The sequence below is a fragment of the Branchiostoma lanceolatum genome, chromosome 12, assembly GCF_035083965.1.
Source record: "Branchiostoma lanceolatum isolate klBraLanc5 chromosome 12, klBraLanc5.hap2, whole genome shotgun sequence".
NCBI lineage: Eukaryota > Metazoa > Chordata > Leptocardii > Amphioxiformes > Branchiostomatidae > Branchiostoma > Branchiostoma lanceolatum.
In genome coordinates, this window is record NC_089733.1 from 12,934,144 (window position 1) to 12,958,553 (window position 24,410).

Consider the following 24,410-nt stretch of genomic DNA (forward strand, 5'->3'; position numbering starts at 1 on the left):
ATAATTTTGGGTGTAACTCAGTAACGTAACGTTATGAAACGCACACGGTCTCACAACGACGACTATTGTCTGTAATCAGTACTGCAGTATGGAGCGTGCCATCGGCGCTGCAGTACTATTTTAAACGCCAGTCGTCGCTGTGAGACCCTCTGCTGCAAGGCAACCGATCTTGTGCCCGTTCTTTGCAGTCGCAGACCACATATCTGCCCTGGTTTTTATCTGGAAGTGTTCCTAGACAGCAAATTTGTAAGGGTAACACGTTTTGGTGACTGTTTAGACTGAATTACAGGGCTTGAAAAGCATTGAAATGCAGTTACAGTCAGGGACCCCGCGCCACTTCGCCCAAGTTCTTTTCATCTTCACGTCAAAACCTGTGTATGTAATGTTAAACGTTATTAATCCTTACACAACAACACAGCATGGCAGCAGTCAGCATTGGCCCTGCATCATGCTCACCAAAACCCCTCGAGAATGATTGACACGAAAGGGCTGAACCGTGAAATTTTACCCGAGGGTCTTTTGTACACTTGGTATGTGACAATAGTACATATTACTACATTCCGAGGCAGCGTTCCAAGCGGAGCTGTGGCGCAACGGATAACGCGTCTGACTACGGATCAGAAGATTCCAGGTTCGAATCCTGGCAGCTTCGATTTTTTTTCGCCTTTTATCTTTTTAGTACGCAACAGTGGACGCTTTCTGTATTTTTCATGGCAATTAGTCGCAGAGACAATTATCTTTCACATGTAAATCTATGTCCACCCGGGAGTTGCTCGTTGTTTTACTGATGTGTTACCTTGCTGAAGCGACCTCTAGCGATATATAAAAGATTTACAAATATGTCTAGAATCGTTCATATCTTGTCATAGCTTTTAAAAATTGATTCAGGACCGAATATTAAAGTTCAAAGAAATAAATCGGAGGGAGAGTCGACGTCACTTTTCTTGATCAAATCTATTTGCGGATCCTCGCAAGTCTTGTTGTTGTAGTTTTGATGTAACTTGTTAGCATCTCAGATTTCGCTCAGAATTGTCGACGATTTTTGACAATAAAAATACATAATTGATCATGAGCGTTAGCACACCCTAACTCCAAGCAGATATCAGGAGGCACACCATCGTGTCTCCTAACTGGTTTTTCTTCCATGCCTAGAAGGAACTCACCCGTGTGAAAGATTTTCGCATGACAATCTCTTAGCATACCCCAAACAAAGTTGCAGTGAGTCAGAATTTAGAAATATTAAGACCGCGAAATAAGCCGGAAGTGCAAAATGTGTTCTCTGGAACAGGGACAATGCACTTTCTATTTTTAACTGCGTTGATGTGGAGGAGTTAGTTATGTCCATTTGGCCTTGACGTTAGGTATTATCTGTTACCAGCTTTCAATACATTTCCTGCCCTCTTCGTAGATCTGTATCCACTATTTATAGTTATATTGCTTACTGACAGTTCAATATAATGCTACAAAGCAGGTGTTTTAACAACACAATTAAAAGAGCCTCAAGTGTTTGTCTTTTTTACCGCAGCCGAGACGAGTACACCTTTTTTTCTAGTGTTTGTCCTTTTTTTTCTTATATCGTTATATGATATCAAAAATTTAAAGTGAGAATTTTTTCATTAAAATCCCTCCCCGGATACGAAAACGTTTACTAAAAGTTTTATGAATCGGAAAGAAAAAGTTTTAGTGACATCACAAGTGACTCAAACTCAGTGTGAAGATGCAGTTTCTTGGAAGTCTATATCTTCCTTCGAACGACAGACGAGAAGTGTTTTTTGGTTTTGATGAGTGAAAGAAGGAAACTCGGCGCGCGCACGGTGTCGTGAAATGTTCTTAGTGGTTAGTCATGTGTAAAACCTTGTCTCACCGCAAGGATTTTTGTTTAAACTGGCATAGAACTAAGTTTCTAGCGTTTTCAATACAAGTTGTGATGGTTTTGCCAAACGCTAGAAAGTTAGTGCTATAGTGCCGGTTTAAACATTCAACTTCTTGCTATGATGCCAGTTTTGCATGTGAAACAAATGTTAATAGAGACCAATGACATTGGTAGAGACGCAGACTTTATGACATCGGATATGACCAAATCCTGCAAAAACACCTGAGCGGAAAGGGCTCCTACTTTTTGTAGGAGCCCTTTCCGCTCCTATATGCTATTGCTAAACGTCTAGCAATTGTTCTGCTATTTTTTGGTCTATGAAGACTGTGAAAGAAAAAGAACGGAACCTGGACGGATATGTGTTTGTACACGGCAGTTATCAGAAAATTATGAAGAAGAAAAAAAGCTGACAGAAATATGACTCAAACTTTACCACGAACAATGTCAATGCGAATATCTTACAATTGGCGTTTTGGTAACGTTTACAATAGTCTTGTAGATGTCCCACGAGACATTCTTGCCATTTCCTGGGTGAACTTAGCCGGAAGAAGCGTGACCTAACACCTGATGACGTCGACAACACGTGAAGCGGACGGAGGGAGGGAGTCCACTACACGGAACAGCCACATTGTGAACCAGCTTATGCATTTCGTCCCGTTAAAGCCGCACATTCGCATACTAACCTTGATAACTTAGAAATTTGTATTCTACAAACATTGAACCTTACTATAAACTTACTAATATCCATAAAGTCACAAAAGTGTGCATTTTATAGCTTAGATTGTTATTGAGATTGAATATTCGTTTTGTTTTGAATATCGACCGTCACAGAATCGTGACACGAATGTGGGGCTAGTTTCTATGGACTGGCCTTATTACCAGTCGGATCGGCCAGGTAAAAATGGCGATAGGTCTGGACTATTAGCACTAGCGGTTGTGTAATCCTTGTATTTCAACCCTTTTCCACCTCAAATCAACACATCAGGGCCCGGGAAATTTTCATCAAGAACCGAAGAAACGGCCTGGGCCACCGAAGTGACACGAAACCCGAAGAAACCGTAAGTTTACCAGTCGGAATTTTTTCTGGTTCGACGTGTATCCGTCGCTAGCCTAGCCCTGCCCAACCAACAAGCTAGCACATTTTACATGTAGGAGCGTCTTGGGGAAAATCGCGATTTTCTTGAGGAAAATACCACTCCAAACTTGGGTCTAGGGTTCAGATGTCTCCGTAAGTGTACCCTTAAGTAATTCTGAGAGAGTTGAGCTGTCTGTGAGGGCGTGATATAGGTATTTTAGGGCGAATTGTGTGAGTTTTTGAGGGCGAAATTTTGTGTGTTTTGCACAGGATACGTCTTGAGTGTGGGTGGGTATGTGTGAGGCACACTGCCGGGTGCTCCTTTTCCCGTCTGCCCCATTTAATTATACCCCCGCCTGGAAGATGCCTTCCCCTAATTTTCTTTTCTTAAGGATTAAGATCACCTCGTGATCCAGGTCTTTGCGGTCTTCAAGAGAATATTATTCCTTCCCAAACACATGTGGAGAAATTCTTACAAGATTTCATTCCAGACGTCATGTTTTCTGAACTAGGGGTGGGCAAAACATAATCTCCAAGCAGATGTTGGGGTGAAAAATTGTAATGTTTTCTTGACATCTGCTTGGATATTATAAGGCAAAACATCTTGTATTGGATGTCTTAGATAGTTTGGTGCTGTGTCAGGAAGCGGTGTCTTATTTGTTAAGATGCCCTCTCTCCCAGACCTTTAAACTGTTTAGACTGTCCACATTGATTGTGTATACTATTTAGAAACTTGGCCCGCTGGTTCACAGTCAATTTTCGACCCGCTGCTCTAAATTATTACCTGGGTCACTTCTTGTTACCAGACGGCGTATAACAAATGTTCAGCAAGATGAAATGCTCTCCATGGTTTTGGTTTTCTAGTTCCGGAAGAAGTATATACTGTATATGTTCGGGACGAAGATTGTTGGCCATTTTCCTGTGTAAAGGCATTTTCCCCCTGCATTCTTCTACATTGTTGCTTTCACGCCTCATTTTCGTCTGTTTTGTCCAAAACTCTGTTCCCCAAAATACATCCCCAGTCTAGTTTCTGAGATCAGGACCACTTTGGCCGCACACTGCATTCCTGCTATAATCATCCCACACAATTTGATTACACGTTGAAGAGCTTGCCCTGCCCAAGGTGCTATTTTGGTTGACATTTGTGGGGAGAATTGAACTTACGGACAGTGACGTCCTTTTAACAAAACGGCCCCCCTCAGTGCGTGCTGTCTATGTACTAAATAGTGAGTCCTGGTAACACCAGTTCTGGCCCTACCGGTTGTGTTTATGTATGCTCCACACACGATTCATTGGCTGCAGTGGGGAGGATCAGCCAAATGTGTGTAATCCTGGCATTGGTATGTTGATTGGGTGTAGTTTGCTTGCCTGGCTTGCTATTGTTTGTCGGCATGTCCACTGTGATCGATTCTAGGCAATAGGAGCAGAGTGTATTCTGTGTCCAAGCTAGAGACTTTCGGTATCTACTTTATACTGGAAAAAAATACACCTTCCGTAATGTGAAACTACCAAGAGTAGCTTCAGGTCAAGTGATTCATATCTTTTCCTGTTGACAGATAGTAAAATACACACTTATACCATTCTTGCTATGTTTGCCACACAAAACGATAGAAACCTTACCCCTTACTTTAACAGGAGTAGATTTTACTTTTGTTGTTGTTGTTGTCATTCATAAATTAGTTCTTGTTTTCCTTATGTGGAATGTTTTGCAATGAAATAATTAAGAGATTGTGTTTGATAAGAAATGTAAGGAATAGTAAGGAATTAGAATCCTGTTACTGCTGAGTATAATTCTGCTTGATACATGAATGACCCAGATGATGAAAGATTTTAGCAACAGGGATTGAACAATTTGTTGTTCCTAAGATATGCTTTGTTTTTTGGTATTCAAGCGGGTGCAATAATGGCCGCCATTCAGCGCAACCTACCCTCCTTTCACTCTAGCCCTCACCCCATTCACCACACAAATCTGCTAGCAACAATTGGTATGATAATTTATCTGCCCTGGGTTTTGTAGCTCCCTTGTTTACATAGGGTACCAGATGAAAGATGGAAGTGTGGGCTTTAGGAAAGACCTCGTCTTGAACTGCGGATACTTTAGCTAAATACGTTCCATTTTACCGAAGGACACTAATGCGGGGCTTGTATGTATTTTTACGCACCGATGGGGCCCAACACTGGTAATTTGGAGAACACCGCGGGAGTAAAACTGACATGAATGGCCATTATTGGCCGTGGAAATCAGATGTTCTGTCAACTCCAATCTTTTTCGGGATAGAAATAAGAACGGGAAAAGAAAGCACAAAGACTATCGCAGAGAGGAAAAAATTGATATCCAAAAAAATTCCAATATCTGGTGAGTTACAATCTTGGTTGCCATGCTAGGGAGAAGCCTTTATGAACATGGGACTCATTTTTCTAATGATGAGCATTATTGAAATATTACTAGAGAGTGAAATAGCAAAGCGAAGGCATGCATAAAACATGGATCATGTAAAAGAAGCAGAGCTGTCTCCAGGACCCATCCCTCCATCCAGGGACTGAAATTTGCTTGGTGGGATGGAGAAAAAATCCCCCGTCTGTCCAAAAAACTTCATGACATCAAATTGAAGAAAAGGTCTTTCTTTAATTTAAAGCTAGAATGACAAATTTAACAATGAAAACTAACACTGTGGGCTCTCAAACATTGAGTGGGACAGAAAAAAATTGAAGCTGACCCCGAAAAGAAGTGATTTTGTTTCTTGCACAAGACCCGGAATCGTCAATGGTCCCCAGGATTGAGGAGACTGTCAGTCCACTGTGAATGAGGGGTGTTGTTTTCTGTGTGCAACCAGTTCTCTGTACACACAGTCTGGAATCAGAATCAGCATTCCATTATTTCCTAATTCCAGGGAAGGGAAGGGAGGGAGGGGCAGCTGCTACAGTTCCTCTGTTTGCTGTTTTAGCCATTCTTGCTTGACCCCCTTTCCTGTAGAGAAAACAGTTGTTGCTCTAATTAGGAACAGATTATGTACAAATAATTATGATGCATATTCATGAAATTGGATTACTGTACATCTTAAAACTTACGAGGTGGTTTTATTTTTGCATTGACCTCACCACTGCAAATTCATGACACCTCGGACATGAATACTGTACTACAGTACAGAATAATTGTTTCAACTGCAAATTTTAACACTGCATAAACCTCCCTTTCCCTCCTACCGCAAAATAAAGCCACTGTGAATGACTTTTACTGTGTCTTGTGTTGGTGTATTGTACTTTCACAACTGACCTCAGACATTTGCTGTAGGTTTTTGCTAATGATAAAGAAGTACTGAGTGTATCTGTTGTTCATTTCAAGAAATGTCATTGACATGATTTAGAAATAGTAGTTGCTGTAAAACTCAGACACAGCATATTTTGCAATCAACAGGAACAGGAAACAAATCTGCCAATCTCTGAATCTATTTTGATTCCCTCGACAACAGCAAATACAGGGTGCACATGCACTATTGTGCACCCAAAATCATAGATGTGCACCTAATTTGCACCTAATTTTTGATTGCACCAGTGCACCATGATATTTGTGTAGGGATTACTGACATTTTATTTTATTTCTTGTTGTGTACCCACAAGCGAAAAGCAGTGTGAACGCAAAAGTTTCTTTGCGTTCAATCGCGATCGGATCGAACAATTGCGATTATAATTCAATCGCGATTGAAAAAAATGAGTGTGAACGGGGTCTATGTTTCCTTTGTAATAATGTGATAATAATACCAGATAAAATATCCATCCAGCTCATCAACAGTGACATACTTTTTAGACCAAGTTCTGAATATGATGAATTTTTACACCATATTCTTTATTGCAGTAAATTAAATTATTTTACTGCAGAACCAGAGCTTTGACAGAAAAAGACAAATGTTATGGGCTAGATCTTTTCATAGTAGGCATGACAAATGATTAGAAATTCTCCCTTTTCCCTCTGAAATTGCAAGGTCTTGTTGGCCGATCCTTGAGTACCTTCAGAAATCCCCAAGCTGGAAGCTGGGTCATAAAGTGTCGTGTAATAGATAGGGATAATTCTTCACTTACTTTGCCTTTGCTGTCGTTTTGCCTCCATTCCGCTCCAAATATCGAGGGAAAGTACCCATTGTTAGGGTAACTGAGTGCCTTTTGTGAGCCCACCTTGAATTGTGCGGCAATAGATTTTCATGTATGCCGCGGAGGAAGGCCTGGGATAATGACTGCGTGCGGGGGAATTCTCCAGAAGATGGATACGTTTCTAATCCTGTCCCAAGATGTGACTAGAATAGCAACAACGTTGCCTTCAAACCAGCGTACAAAATAATCGCCATTGCAGGTTGTCTCCAAATGACAGATGATTACATTCAGAGGCTCCTATCTTCAAGCTCAATTGATAAAACCATTAAATGAGGGGACGCTCTGTGTTATGAATTTTAATTGAATGGTGTATGGATTTTCAATAAATGCTTTAAACGACCAAATGCTGCTGGCATTTTCATGCTGATATTATTGTCTTGTTACACACATGTGGAGGTGCCAATGTCGAGGGAAAAATTTGCATAATGTGGTATTTTAGCCTAATCTTATCAAGTTGGCTTCTGCTTCTGATACTAGAATAGTGTGTAAGCAACTCCTGGATTTAATTATCTTATCCAGTAAGCTATGTCAGGAAGAAATACTTGTTTCCTCAGGGGAGGTTTCTGTCTGTCTACAACTGTGCTGAGTTTCTCCTCTTTGTTTATTTGTCAGCATCCTGTTGTTGGAGTTCAAAGGTCATGGATGGGCTGGGAATGTGGTTACATGATGTACCATGGCACAGGTATTTTTTTGGGAAGAAAAGTGTGTTTTGGGAAGATAGTGTGTTAAGAATGGCAATTTGGTTTGGGGATACCTGGGTATGTGATTCTTTAACCATGATGATCTTTTGCTGTAACTGCTATATACATAGTAAAGGCTGTTTGTGTATTGATGCATTCTTAGCAGAGACTGCAAAGTTAAAAAAGCCCTACACATATTTGAATCAAAACAACCCCCTAACCTCTCTTCCCAGCCCATTTTGTACATGTGCTTGTATAACAGGGCAGGCATTTGGTACCAGCATACCCTGGGTTCCTGCCTGTTAAGTGGGGAGGGGGGTTAAAAGAAGTGGCATGTTGGGTATGTTATCTTTCTGTCTGTCTTGACCAGCTGATGACAAGTGCTGCATAGCTGTGGTGACAGCAAGTGGTCACTCTGTGATGCGGTCACTTCGATTTTGTAGCTCGGCACGAGACACATGTCCAGTTATTTGAGACATTGATTTTGAAACGGCAAACAATTACATGATTTCTAATTTTCCATTTGCACTGCTGGCTGTTGTGTAAGGTGCTGGCTGACTTTCAGGCAACAGGACTGTATAGTATGGTAGGTATATAATCTGAATACTGTTTGTATAGAGTATGCCTGAATATCAATGTTATACAAAGCAGCTGTTAAATGTCCTTGGACAGGTTGGACACAACAATTTCTGGCAGCAGAAAAAAAAGGTGACGCCCTGTTTCATGCCATTTCTTTCCCCATACAAGGTCACAAAGTAAAAGATCAAAAATACCAATTAGATTTTCCTTGTATAAGTTCAGGTGTTTCTTAATGTGATACCATGAAGGTGTTTCTTAAGGTTAACAACACCTGGGACAGGTGTGCCTTGAAAGTTAGAGAAAACCGTTGAACATATGTATGCCGTCCACTCGATACATAATGACTAGACTAATGAAGGTAGTTACCATACACCTTTACCTTTGGGTATTGTGCTATTGTGTTTGAAGCCAGCTGTTCAAAAATTTCTGTTGATATTTATCACATAATTGTAATGTGTGTATTGTTGTATTTGTGGTACATATACGTTAGGACAAATAGGATTATGAAGGATATGAATTATATTCACTTTGGTCATACTCAAAGCGCCTACATGCTAGCTTGTAACAGCACAGTAAGGTCAGCTATTTAGGAGTGGGTAATGTGATCCCGATCGCGCTGTTATGTCCGTCGCATGCCACACACAACGACCTTTGTGCGTCAACAAGGTGTGATTCCGGAAGACGGCATCGGTTTCAAGGGTGGGTCACAATAGCGTAGCTTTACAAAGATTGGAGGAGACGTGAAAGCATCCACAGTATTAAGGGCCCTGATATCTGGGAGGATTGTTTCTGGTCTGTGTGCAAGTTTGTATCTGATCGCTTCATAGTAATCATACTTGCTTACTTGCTATGTCGAGCCTTTCCAGTCTTTTGAGTCACGATGGCTCCCCCATACGTCTATGTCCCTCACTGGCTGGATTATGTTGTCTACTAGTACTTCGAGGCCAGTGTCCTTCTTCAAAGGGTGTCTATGTAGGTTGCTGATGGTCACTCTCTTTCCATATTTGGGTGTCCAAAACATGAATGTAGGATTATATTCATAAACAGGTTTTCTTTTTTCAATATCATCAGAGCATTACCTCATTCAACCCAGACAGATTTTACTTACCAAGTGTCCTTTATTCGGTTACGACTCTTCAGTCTTTTTATGTATTGAGTTGATTTGATTATGGACAAACATTAGGCTCAGGAAATAACCTATACTATGGCACTACAAACTAATTTCATGTACATGCAGAAATGGCCTTGAAATTTGTGAGGTCGTTGCCCGGTCCAGGTTCTAAAAGCGGCTTGGCCTAAAAGCATGTGCCTGCCTCTGCCAGGAAATTGCACCTCTGTACTATGGACATTTGTCACAGTCAATATTGACTTTTCAAGTTCATCCGAAGTTCAACTTTAACACATCTCAATTGTATTTTGACTTCAGCCATGTAATGAATATGTGGATATGTTCTCAGTTTTGTACTTGTGTCAATATTTGAATTCTAAACTGAAGTTACATATTCTGAAAATAAAATAATGCAATAATTTGTGGACTTCTTCATGACAAATATGTAGTTGATTTGAAATATCATTACCACATTTGTAGCTGTTCAAAACAAACAATCAAGGCAGCTAATCAAAAAGTTATTACCTAGTCTCTAGTGATGAGACAAACTCTGTTGTCTTGCAGTACAAAACTCACCATTATTATGTACATTCTATTACACATACCTGTGGTTAATTTCCTTTCTATATGCTGTCAAACTTCACAACTATATGTTGTACTTTTGGAATCACAATGATGAGAATTTGCATGGAAATTGAAGAAACAAGGTGCAGCACCTGTTTGAAATCCCTGCATGTCAGTATCGAGTTTCTCCCTTTTCAATACTGTACAAAACATGCCTAGGCATGTCTACCTATACTCAGTGGGAGCAAGGACACAATATAATATCCTTGGTTGGAGTCGGTCCCTTCTATTTGTTGTTCAGAGCTTGAAATCCATATTTGGGAACAGGTGCACTGGTGAACCTAAACTAGACATTTTGGTACTGCGCCCAGTATTTCGAGCCCTGTTAATTCTTGTTCCAATCCTGAAATAATCATTGCAGATCATGATTCAACTTACAATCGTTTTAGATACTATGACAACAATGATGGGAAAATCATTTACATTCCATATTTTTGTGCTGGCAGACATTGCAGGTGAATATCGTAATAAAACACCTTGTCTCAACAATCTCCTAGGTGTGACAAATGATTGATTTGTATTTTGCTCTTATCTGTCTCTGCCAGAAGGATACCATACTCATAAGGTGGCCCGAAAGCCATCGGTCAGGGATATATATTCCAGCCATGCCACTCTAATCTAAACTTCCTTATTGATTTCCACATTTCAGTCAATTGCTTTGTGCTTATGATGTTTATCTGGGCATGAAACGTTTTACTGAAGTAGGCAAATTGTAGGATGACAAATGTACATGCACAAGTTATGCCAAAGGAAACAAGTTGCATACAACATGATGCTGTATTGGGAATTTAAAACTATGAACAGGCACTGTAACAGTTGGTTGCACAGTCAACTTGATTATGAGTGTGTTGTTCCACATGTAGAAATTTCATGCTTGGGTGATTCTTGTACATGTACATGTAGCTGTGTTTTTCTTGTCATCCATTAGATCCCGTAGGTTTGTTTCCAAAATGAAATCTTAGTTACATTGAGCTAGCATTAGATTCTGCTATTAGTTTTAGGAAAGGGTTAAAAGAACTTCTTAAAGACAAGGTTACAACAATGGCCTACCTGTCCTGTGCAGGTGTTCATTGTTCTTTTTTCTCTGTTCCACGATTGTTTCCAGTGTGTATTTTGGGAGCAGCTTTTCTCACCTGTGTAACACATAATGGGCCTGTTCGGCAATGTTAGATTACAATGTAGGGAGAAGCACCCCCTCCCCAAACTGGTTTTGCAACTTTGGTGCAACATGCGGGCATGTGTGATCTCTCTTACTGTACAAAATGTAGCAGGCTTGGTGGCTCACATGTAAGTTTCACACTTGCAATACTTCACTCCTTTTAACTGTAAGGGATAGTTAAAAAGTGCTCTATTGTTTCAGATATGTTTTGATGGTATCTATCCGCATTGTAGCATAGTACAGGTCTTGTAAAAAGGGAACCAGTCTACTGCTAGTGTTGCATTCTTTTCACGGTTCCATTGTTGTACAACTACAAAGGCTGGAGGCAACAGTGAACTGATTGCCTTTTCCCACGCTCCAAAATAAGTCCGCTTTTTTGCTGCAATGTTGGTTCAACAAGACTTGAACGTGTGTGTCGACGTGAATTCACATATTGCGGTGAAAATCTAAACAGTATTATGATCCGAAGCGTTCCCGTCGTTGTTGGCTGCTTCAGAGGTTTTATTGCTTTCAATGGAATATTTACGCCTTGAGGGTACAGTGCCACCTGTGTGCTTTTATTACAGGCCATAATTCACGTACCTGATGTTCAGAAATACATCAATGCACTGTCATGCTTTAGTCTTTTCTATCGGCACAAAACAGCTTAGGCAGCTCTTCTAAGAATATGATAAGACGGTTTTATCATGACTTTGGGTTCTAAATCATATTTGCTGCTGAATTACTTTTGTCAAATTATTTGGCTACCTTTCTGTAAGTCTTATGAGATTTTTCAGATCACATGTTGGAAGTGGACACTCCAATGTTAATGCTGGTATGCATTTTGTAAGTAATGTAGTCTGGCTCTGATGATGAAAATTCCAGTTTGTGACACAACACTACTAATTATACTAGTTGTGGTGTTACTAAATTGTAAGAATGAAATATGTCCACATTACAAATTCTGGCCATTACAGTAATTGCTGTCTTATGCTTGGGTCACATTTTCAATCCGGGGCCCGGCCGGTCATAGCCTGAGTGTCATCCTGTTTCAGTTCCAGGCTCTACCTTCACCAAACAGTCTGAGATCGTTCCATTTCAAATCGTTTGGAATAATATATTCTTCCAAAAATCTGGACACTCAAGCTAGGCCGGGCAGTGTTTTGGGAACAAAAAGTATGATATAAAAGACCAAAAAAACACGAAACGTGCCAAAAATTATTCAAGAGCATAGCTTGTGCATATTCATTGATATACATTTTAATTTTTCGTTTCCGCAAACAGCCCGGCTGGATACCAGCTGGGAAATGTGACCCAAGCATTAGACTAGGTAAGATTTAATTTTGACTGAAGGTTTTATTTTACGACTATTGTTTTCCAGCCTTCTATGTCTTTTTTGATGTCCATGGTTTGTTTAATTCCCCATTATTTCTAGTCAAACGACTTCCGTAATTCCTCCCATTGGGGTTAAACATGCACAGATAAACATGCACAGGTTCCTTTGTTTTATCAGCATAATGCATCGTTAAAATTCTCTTCATGTTCACTCCCAAGTTAAATGGATTTTTATACACCTGGACATGCGCCAGATACTCCTGAGTTATAGGTGATAGATAGCAAAATAGATTGTCACAGCCTGCCCTGACCAGTTCCTTTTAGCACGTACTAAATCATAACATATGCAAATTAATACAGCTTTTAAATTTGGAGATACGGCCGTATGATGGAAATTTCCCCGTGGAAGGTTTATGGTATATTATATGACAGGGGAAAAGATATAATTTGATTTGCTGTACCATTTTGGAGGTCATGATCAAATTTGCTACATCTGTTATTAAATGTGCCAGTGAGGACTTTGTGAAGCTATACTAATTGCGTTATCTTATTATTTCTGTTGCATATCATGAATGAAAGATTAGACTTTTTAGAGCATTGCACAACAAGTTCTTATATTTAGTATCTTTAGAAATTAGATTTGGAATTCCTGAAGGTATGCATAGATTTAGACAAATTTTGCCAGGAAAGAAACATTGTTTGCTCAAAGTGTTTCATGCTCTTAAGTTCTAAGTAATGATACATTATTTACTATCAATTGATCTCTGGGGAGTCATTCCCACACAAAGAAACGTAGAAGATAAATTCTTAATGTTACATTTTGTACATTAAAATGTAGCTATATCTGAAGGTCTTCTTTATCACTTTCTAATTATCAGAGATGCTATTGATAATGTCATTATCCGGTGTCTTTGTTTCTAGTTTCGATCAAATCCAAGGCAGTTTCTTATAGCTGTAACACAGATAAACAAGAACTAGTATCAAAACTTCTGGCATTTTGTAGTAGAAGTCGGTTCAGTAGGTGGAAAACGTGCAACAAGATTACAGCATTTCTGCTAGCCTGAAACGTTTCATCCCTCATTAATATGCAACGCTGCATTATTTATCTAAATGGGATTCAGGTTCATTTCGTACACTGGCTGCCGTTCAATCGATGGGAATAAATGTGGTGCACGCAGGACGATATTCCCGACTTTGAGTGCAGGCTACGAGACTTACAGCTGAGCTCGGGCCAATTTATCAGGTCTCCCAATACCTGAATTATTAATGTAGAGTAGCTGAAGGGTCCGGCTGGCAAAAATGGACTTTCCTAATCGTTGTGACAGTATTTTCCTGTATTGGACAAATTCTACATTCCTCTTTCTACGTAATGCAGTATTTTTGTCATGTTAACTCTTTGGAGGTCATATATTTTTTTTTTCTTAGAATGGCTGGCTTTTAGATGGTATTGAAAGATGTCATGATGCAATTCTTCGGGGACTGAGAGTTTATTATTTAATTTTCTATTTGGTAGAAATATGGGACAATGGCATTGAAATATCAGACATTGCCTATGAATAAAGAATAACTGGTTTATAGATTTGCAGTATGATCTTGGAGGTTTTTAGAATTTCGAGTATTTTTCAGTTCATATTTGCAGCTTGTAGTATATACATATGTGGCCTAGATATTTGCCATTTCCCATATGGAAATACAAAATATTTTCCTGTCGTTGTTTGTATTGTATGTTAGAAACATTGGAGTAAACTCGCACCCTAAACAATGATTTGAGAGCGACAAATATGACTAATCACCAGAGTGGCCACCTCAGAGCTATAGTCGACATAAATAACAACAGATAAGCATAATTCTTTGACCATGTAATAAAAAAGGTCTGCATCTATGGGCCAATTTTCAACAGGTCAGTAGCTCATACCCATCTGAGTGTAAAGAGAAAATTGTACTGGGAAGCAGGGGCTCTATGAATTTTATTTTGATGGTAGGCTGCGTCGTTAATAGGACTGCATACCGGTACCCAGTAGCTTAAGTGTCGTCCTAGTAGGTTTACCAGGGCTCTCTGTAGTCTGTTGAGGAGAGAGTATGGAAGCCCCGCCCGACAAGCTAACTAGGATGACACTCAGACTTCTGTATCCAATAAAATACCGCGAAAATCATTTAGGTACAGGTCCCAAATATTGGAATATCAATGCACCTGTACTGTACCTGAATAGCCTTCCAATCAAGCACACTATATTTTCTTTACTTAATTTCTTACAGAAAATGTGTTAGATCTATTCTTGCCATGAAGATTAATATAGCACTGGGTAAAGATGACAACAACTTGTATGTGTATGGAAATCTTTGATTTGAGATCTTCTCAAAAGCATGGATTCTTTGTACAAGATAAACATCTTCATAAACATTTAGTTTATTGATGTTCCTTTCATCATTGTAAACCACAGGTTACTTTGTGAAAGAGGTAAAGGTCCAGTCCTCTGTACTGGTACCTGTCCCTGATGTTACATTTAGGTACGGTGCCTTACCCGTTTGGAAAACCAGTTGACCATGATCTGATATATCAGTGGGTGGCGGGGGTAAGAAAGAAGTATTTTAATTTGTTTGAATAATATATGTGGGTGGTTTGTCCCTGTATTACTATTAGGTAGTCTATTGGGTCGTGGGTTATTTGGTCATTATAAGTCAATTTGTGTGGTGGGAATTGTACCATTACCATACTAAAGTTCTTTTTAAGTTGCATGGCAACTTGGAGATTAGAAATTGCCCCTAGCATGTAAATTGTTAACTTAGTTAACAAGTTTTTGTAAGATACCATTGTAACTTGTATGGAGAGAAATATTGTAATAAACAAAATGTACTTGCATACACAGTAATAGAATGTGCTCGTACATGTAGGTTTCTTCCCTGAAGGACCATATGCATCTGTTAAAGTTCTTTGTCTATAATTAATTAAACTCTTGGGAAGGAAACCAGCAAGTTTCGTTGAAATGCCATGATGTTGCGAGGAGTAGGGTTTATCGTGCGACAAGGACAGATGGTGACATATACGCAGGACCCGTTTGTTATTGTTTGTGGGGGCGGGGTAAGAGACCCTCCCTATCAACCATCATTCACCAAAGTCGTTAGCATTTCCTTATGGACGAACTTGACTGGACTCGGCACATTTAGATAGTCTTAACATCCTTGTTATTCCAATAATGAATATAAGGAAAAAGTGATACTTGTAGATATAGTAAGAATTCTGTTCTGGTACATGTACCCTCTATTCTGTATTGTCAGTGACTGGTTAATGTTTTAGGTGGTCTAGTCTGAAAACGTGCAATAGAATTAAGGGAGCCCAAATCGAACAGCTGGCATGGTGACAAGGGCAGTGCCCCCCACCCACTCACCTCCCTTCATTGCCAAGTTGGAATTCCTCTATACATTAAATGGACAAGGAACTTGAGCCTGCTATGTTCTGATCACCAGCTTACCACTTGGAGTTGGGCACTTTCCCAGGATTGATACTTCCTACACTTTGTAAAATTATATGTTACACGGTGCCAATGAAAACCCAATTTGGTTTAATCCGTTTACATGTAAAAATCTTGTTGGTGAAATCCCTGAATGTTTTTGAAAAGCGGCCACGGTCCCCCCAGGTTCTCAAGACGAAGATGGGACAAGGTGAAGTATTTTTTTTTTACATCTGGCTGTGTCGCATGTTTAGTTGAAGGTGAGTTATTTGCTACCAGAATCAACCTTTGGTGTTCTTTTAGCATAAACAATGTGTGTCAAAGGTCATTGTTTATTTATTATCTAGGACATCCTCTTTCCTCGGGTCTCCTTCGTATGAGTGCTATGATACATAAAAGTAATCATGCCTCTTTTAATGACAGAATAGTTAAAATGTTTCATTTTGATTTGTGATGAGGATGTGCCATAATTGTGCTAATGTGGCAGTTTTGCTTGATGCCCAAACTAGTTAGTCTCAGTGTGAGTTTTTTTCCATATGTGATTTGTGTCATGTGATAAAAGAATAACTGAAGCAGCATATCTGAAATCCGCAAAGAGTTTGATAGGCAAGTTTAAGAGCTGACTGGGGATGCTTAAAAGTCTGACCTTTGACCATTATCCTGGCTTTCCAATTCTCAGGTCACCTCCTGAGAGAGGCATTGTTACAATTTCCATGGTAGTTCTTGGAAGGAACATGTATGAATTTTGTGCGAAACGCACAAGGTTAGGACAGATCTACGCAATTTTTGAGGATATAATCAGTTGAAGATGATGATGACAACTTAGGAAAGAAAAGCTAACTGGGACGTATGATATATTTACATTTATGGTACCTGTATGATTCTATGAATTTTGTGTGAAACAGACAAGGTAACGACAAACTTCTACTATTTTTGAGGATACAGACAGTTGACAGTGATGTTGACAACTTTGGAAAGAAAAGCTAGCATGGAATGATGAAATATTTGCCATCCCATTATATGGTTTGTAGTGTTATTGGATTGTCGAACAGCAAGATATACAACTGTCATCAAAGTCTGATATAATCATGCTGCATAATATGCCGCCTACGCATATGCGGCTAGCTCATGCATTGGACAAATGTTGCTTGGATATGATTAAGGGCGGCACTGTCTGAAAATGCGAGCCACATGTGATGAAATTTCTGGGGGCTTTGCAAAATCTGCGTAATTACGTAAGATCTCGCCCATTGAATGCTGAAACGGAAATTACTTCTAATACTCTATCCATGAAGGTCAAGTTCTCTAGTCAGTCCTGTTTCATGAGGATACACCACCTTCCAAATGCCAAGTTTTTTCAAGGCCTTGGCGGTTAGATTATGTATTCCAAACGGCGCCCCTTGATTTTCAGACCAGCCTGTGTGATGAGGTAATCCGTTACAAGGTGACATCACTGAATGTCGGCCATATGCACGGTCGCTCCGACTCATCAGGTCCTACGCAGCGTCCTTGTCATTGGAACAGATCAAAAGACGTATGATTATGGAAATATCTTTTCCTTGCTGAAAGGGACAAAACGTTGTATCGAATTCTGTATTCTATGTTGCACCTTAAGCACTTCCCTGCATCGCCTCTCCCGTACTTGCATTAAATCAGCACCCCACTCTTAATGAGATAACATTAATACGTTTTGATAGCCGTCCTAAATTGGAATCTGATTTTGCACGAGCAAGTCAAGCCCGGTATTACTGCCATATCGCTGATTGTTGATCTTCGGAACGACAAATTTGGATGCAGACGCTTCACGTTTATGACTTATGACTTCCGGTATGAGCTCCTACTCTGTATGCAAGATAAGACTTGCATTTTATTATCATATGATAACCATGTCAAGGTGCAAAATATCATACAACAGTACGATGTTACAACAGTAATATTCTTCTCTGTTTCTTCCCTGTTTCTTGTATTTTGTATATGCAAGATAGGCTTGCATTTTAATATGGTATGATAACCAAGTCAAAGGTACGAAAATATCATACAACAACGTTCTCTGTTTCTAAAGGTGGGAAAGATTTACTGACTGAATATCTTACATGAAACCAAATTATTTTGTTCATATTTCATGAAGTTAACAATAAGAATTATCCAGAAGGATATTGTACAGACAGTTTATGTTCTATTGTTCAAAGTAAATAAAACCTTCAAACCCAATTTGTTTTCCTGATAACCATATATTTTCCTCTTTAATCCTCTTTAATTGTATCATTGTTATCTTTCTTTAATAGACAGTAAACGATATCAAATGCTGCATTTCGTCTCCTAAGATATTAGAAGCTGTGTGGTATTTCCTCTTTTGAAATAATTTTATCACGTCTATTTCAGTGCCATATATCCTTCAAAAGTGGTTTACAGAGAAGAGGCAAAGATAATTAAGTTATGTTATATTAAACTATAATTAGGACCATCTGGTACTTCTTTTATTGTAAAAGATATGTCTTGTTGCAGAAAAATTGTTTTTCTTCTTTTGAGAATAACTTGTCATTCAGGCTAATGACAGTTAATTTCCACAAACCCTAGGAGAAATGAATGTTCTTTCTTTGAAATATTTTGGCCATAATGAACTCTCCCTGGCTATCATTTGTGCAGTCCCTATGGTGGTTTCATGTAGTTCTAACAGAGGAACAGGTGCTGCAAAGGGGAGTAGGATCTGTCAAATCAAAAACCTTTTGATATTGGAACCTTTATGAATGGAAGCTTTCATTTGGGGTCTGAGAAGGTCGGCAAAAATATGATCATTAAAATTATCCGTAAGCCCTGGTAGGGATACCAGCTGGCTTCAAGAGAAGATATTAATTTGTACCTATCATTCTTGGAATACAGTCAATTTTGTAGTGATATGTATCTTTCAAAAGGCATCTTTAGATCTTTTGCTGACTCTGTCGAATTTTAAGTGCTATGTACTGTATTCTGTTTAAGCCTTGGATCACAGATTTTACGTAGTACTGTACAGTAACAAAGGAAAGTCATTAGTTGCATCTGAACCTTAAGTCAGGTGGAATAAACAAGAGAAAATTGTCTCCTGAAACACCGTCCACAGGAAGAATTGCTGCTCCACCCTGAATAATTGCCTAGAACTTGGGTTTCTTTCCAGACACAAAAGGTGTCCTTTCAGTGGTAGGGAAGCCCTTTTAGCCCCGAGTTTCCATCAATTGTGCTGGAAAACTCAATAGAGAACCTTTTGTCCTGTTGAAACTAATTGTGTGGACACATGTCTGATAATAGTGGCTGGAAGCCAGGTTACTGAGGTGTCGTTTAGGTGTCTTGATGGGCTGTTAAAAGGGTACAATAGGGATGTCAACAATGGAATATTAAGTTACATTGGAGAGGAAATTGTCAGCTGTTTTTAGATAAGTATGGAGATAGGTTTACATCTCAACTCTAGATGTTGACAAAGACTTTTCTCTGACAGAGAATTGTAACAAAGCCAAATCATAATGTCATGTCTCCTTGCAATCCATCTAACAACATGTACCAAAAATCAAATGCAATTGCCTGGGGAAAATAATGTGACATACTGATTACTCTCAATATTTTGAAATGTACTTGAACCAGTTATGATATGCATTTGGTTCCAAACAAAATGTAAAAACAATATCTTCAAAATTCTGCCCGAATATGTTGGTAGCAGTGAGGTCTGGAAATTGGCTTCCAGTGCCGTAGTTTGGAAAGATTTCTCATTTTGCTGATGAGACGCCAGGCCGTGCTAGACATCATGTTTTCACCGTATGAGGCAGCAGACGGTAATTTGCTAGATTGGATTGTGGAGTCATGTGGAAGACATGTATTTACAAAAATACATCTTTCAATCTACAGTCTACGAACACTGAAAAACAAAGAACCAAGCTTTCTCTATGTTGATCAGTTTGATGTAATGTATAATAGTCATCTGGGTAGACTTTGTTTTTACTTACTGTAAATTTGAACAAGGGATTAAGCATATAAAGTACTAGACTAGAGGTTAGTCATGTAAGTCTTTCCTACTTCAAATCATTTCTTAGAAGTTGAAGAATCAAGAATCCTCTTGGATGACAAACATATATCTACTGTTTCTTATCTAAAGCAGTACTTTGTATTTAGAATTACAATTCTACATGCTAGGTACATCAATACAAGAGATGCTGATGCTATGAAATGTAGTACATATAGTTCTGAAAGAGGATGAGCAAGGAGAAGTACAAATATTTTATGTATGCACTGCCTGTGTGAAAAGGGAAGTGACGGTGGGAAAGCCCATTTACTCACTGGGAAGACATGGCAATTATTTTTGCTCCAGCGGTAATACACAGTCATCTTTGGCAATGAAGACTACTAAGAAATAGACTCTCAACATTTTGAATGTTTCCCAATGAATATTTGTGTGAAACGCTACATTAGATGTTCTAACTACATCAAGATGTAGACATGTTTCAAGAAAGCTCTGGCTGAATCCAGTTTGGTTTGTTTACAAGTAGATCACTGTGGTTTGTGACGTGCCCACTAGACAGGAAGTGATGTAGGGAAACTCCCTGACTTCATGTTGCAGGTCACACTCTGGCAAAACATTCCAGTTTGTTTTAATCTTGGGTGTATAGATATTCTAGATGTAAGCATTTTCTTTCAGTTTGAATACTTCTTCTTTCAAGGTGAGTTTATCCCTTGGTTCATCCCTATCCTGGTAATTATCAGTAGATTAGAAAGGGGCTCAGCATTTAATTGGTTGTGGGTGGAGAAAACTGGCTTATCCAGAGTGTTTCAATTACCATCTGTGTGTGCTGTGGACAAAGACATCGCAGTCAAATTAATTACCCATAGAAACAGATCTGTATCAAGTGTTTTTTGCTTGGACATTGTAAATTTTGGTCAGGAAGAAAATTATTTTGCAACATGTCATCCTGGCACTAGAGTCCTGTTTTGTGACTTGATAATTGGACGTATGTGTGTAGTTCATCCATTTTTTGACAAAAATTTGCACAAAGAGTGAATGATATACTTTACTACATAGAAAGTATGCTGTTACTCACAACTTAGAATTCAAATGTCGACTGAAAGTTTATGTGTGTTTCACTATTGTTTGATGTCAAGAGTGTTTGTTGTTTGGTAGATTTGTATAGGCTAAACAAACTGTCCTGACGCCAACAGGTACAGGCACTGACTCAAAGACCCCAATAATGAGGTCATACTTAGGTAGGTCATTGATATATTTAGGTACAACTGTAAGACATGAAAAATTTTCAAAAAGACGAATTGGTCATATACTGATATAGTGTAATATTAGAATTCGGTAACTATGACTTTCATGCTAAAGCGTGCATTATAAGCGAGATTATGGTTTGATAGCAAGTGATTTCTGGTCATTGCTTTCTGAGGTTTTTGGGGAACTGAAAAACTCATGATGTTTAGTTGTTTATAAAATGTTTTCTGTTTTTGATAAATATATTCAACACCTGAATAATGTCCAGCATTTAGTGCTTCATGTGCTAACACAAAACAGGCACACCTGTTGCCAGAATGGCGCAAAATGATGCACGTCCAAATATGGTGTTGCACAGGAAGTGATGCATGCTGTGGGTGGGCCCCTGCAGACTCCAGGAGAAAAGGTTGTATTTTGACTGGCACAGGTTTGTGTTGGATAGCTGCGGAGGTCAGGACAAGGTTCCTGGTTGCATAGGTCAAAATACAGCTGGATGTTGTGTCCTAGAACATGTCCTTGACTGTGCTGTAACATTGGAACAATGAGCAAGAGGTTTTGTCGAATTCTAAGGTGGGACTAGAATAATGTGTGGAAGTGTTTTATGTATGTCTATTGAGGACTAGAATTTAGTAGAAGCAATTTAAGATTGTCGTTTAGGTCATCTTCTGCTGGCATTTGTTTTTGTCTTCATGATTGTGGTCTCTAATTCTTCTTCTAGGTAAAATAGAATTGAATTGGATTATTGACGACTACTAGGGGCCCCCGAATCTAATCATTTCGAGGTCTCATCAAGACGTACCTACAAAAAAGCGATTCATCCAGGCATTCTGGAGTTATCACACAAACACACACACACACACACACACACACACACACACACACACATACATACACACACACACATACATACACAAACGCTGTTGAAAATATTACCTTCTTGGCGAAGGTAATAAAACAAACACTATTGCAGTATTGGGCGACTACAGTCAAACCTGCCTAGGCGACCACCTTTTCAACGCGACCACCTGGCCATGGCGACCGCTTTTTCTCGGTCCCGAAAATTTTCCCCATAGGCACAAGCATTAGGCTGCCTGCCCAAGGCGACCACCTGTCCAACGCGACCGCGACCGGCACGAATTGGGACCGCACAGAGCACAATCCCTGCCCATGGCGGCCGCCTAATTTTCAAGCGTGTGGTGACATCGGATCATTTTGCTGTCGTATATCACGGAAATGTTTTCAAGACTTTGAAGGACAAAAATAAGGGCAAAAATATATGGAATACCAATGTTATAGCATCGATTCCTCCATGAAGTGTTTTAATAAAACGTGCCCCCTATAAACATTGTAAAGACAAATGTTTGTGATGTTGTTGTGCCTCAATCGTTATCTTATAGTTTACCGCAAACTCAGTTCCGTTTAAACTCAATTTTCAAAATGAATACGTAGTGCATGGCGTCAAAAAGTCAGACGTCACTGACATTACCATCTATTTCTTGTATTTTCAACAAAAATATGTATGTGTCTTACTAAATTCCGCCGAAAAATGACTTCGCGGCGGGCAAAACATCGGGCGAGAAATGTTGTTCCTTGGTCCCGACGCCATCTTGAAATTTGGTGCGGCCCGGATTTGGCGTACCGCTGACCTTTCTAAAACACGATGCTTTTGTGCATGAACATTTACGAATACTCTAGTTATTGATGAAAATTAAAATCATTATTTTCCTTTTTATTTCCATGAATCTCACAAACCTTTATTGGACGCTGTGCGTCCTGCTGCTCAGACTTACCTTTCGATGCGGTCGCACAGAGCTTGGCGGCGCGGCGCGACGAAATCATCCAGCGGTCGGCGCCCCAAAAAAGGCTAGGACCAGCAGGCGTTTTCTAGGGATTTGTCTTAGGCCTTAAAACTTCGATGATGTGCGTGTGTGTGTGTCCTATTTAATGTAACGTGTGAATGTGGGAGGGCGCTGCGAGATCATCGAGGCAACCATTGCTTTGTAGTCAAAATTATGACGAAAATTTGTACACGATGTAGCGGTATACAATTATTACAACGATATGGAAAATGTAATTTTTGTAGGATCTTTCTGTTAATGAGAATTGAACCTGGTGGGGGTCATGCTGTCTAAATTCACATAATTTTCCATCCATTTACGTACTGTATTTGAAAACCTCGACCTAGAAACATGTGAGTGGAATCCTCTTCATGGCGACCACCTGTCCATCGCGACCGTTTTTGCTCGGTCCGCCGGGTGGTCGCCTTGGGCAGGTTTGACTGTATATCATATTCCATTGAATGATTCATTTCGGGTCATCATTTCCTGGCGTTTGTGATATAAGGCGCAGTTTACATTACGTTTTTCGCGTCAGCGGCGAAATTTCCTGCTGCCGGGAGGCCGCTGTCGCGACGTCTCTAGACACACCGCCCGGAAATCTGACAGACACCTGCGGTGCTTGCATTTCGCCATCTTGTAGAAAGTATCGGGCGTAAGCATAACAAAAGCAAGAAACAAAATTGTATGATTGTACAACGGTAGACGGCGTCTCCCCGCCCGTATCAAACTACAATGCAAAGCCTTGTTTATGTGTCGATATTCCATGCTCATCACTCGTAAATGTTGGGAGGGGGGCACAAGTACGATAAATATATCCGCGGGGAAATGAATGCACGGCACAAAAGTCGCCGCGGATCCCGCGAATCTCTCTCTATATATATATACCGGGGATCTAAGTAGACTTACAGTATGCTAATCAACGCGTGCTTTATGCTAATCGCCGAAACCCTGACTCCCGCTGACGCAAGCCCGACGTATTCTCTTTAGACGGAGTTTGAAGTTGACAGGGACTCCCGCTGTGCTGACGGGCGACGGCTTCGAAGCTGACGGGAGAAAATTTGTTGACAGCGGGACTACGTCGACGGGAATTGTCTTTACACGTGGTTCCCGCTGTCGCCAGTGGCGCTGACGCCAGTGGCGCTGACGGCAAAAGTATAATGTAAAGAGAGCCTAAATGGTTTTGGTTTTTAATTTTTCCTGCTAGGTTTTATTTTCTATTACTCTTAGACAAGCCCTATTGGATGACTGTAATATAATGCATCGTATGATTGATTTCGTAAATGATGACACATTTGTGTTGAAATTTACCTCCTGACCTTTCCAAGAATTGGTGGG

General features: G+C 39.7%; 2 protein-coding genes and 1 non-coding gene across 14 annotated transcripts in view; 2 read left to right on the top strand and 1 right to left on the bottom strand.

Annotated features, from left to right (window-relative positions):
* LOC136445839 (V-type proton ATPase 116 kDa subunit a 1-like) overlaps positions 1 to 24,410 on the bottom strand; it is a 268,423-nt gene that overhangs the window by 218,206 nt on the left and 25,807 nt on the right. The gene's annotated exons all lie outside the window — the stretch shown is intronic.
* Positions 580 to 652, top strand: Trnar-acg (transfer RNA arginine (anticodon ACG)). The gene has a single exon. It is a non-coding gene; the product is annotated as a tRNA-Arg (tRNA).
* LOC136445837 (rho GTPase-activating protein 5-like) overlaps positions 2,735 to 24,410 on the top strand; it is a 55,491-nt gene continuing 33,815 nt past the window's right edge. For 10 of the 12 annotated variants that reach the window (XM_066443989.1, XM_066443983.1, XM_066443994.1 and 7 more), the window contains exon 1: positions 2,736 to 2,931. The gene's annotated coding sequence lies outside the window, so the exon portion shown is untranslated. Of the gene's footprint in view, positions 2,932 to 21,687; positions 21,808 to 24,410 lie in introns of those variants that run through there. The other 2 variants (XM_066443990.1, XM_066443985.1) reach the window with 2 other exon arrangements.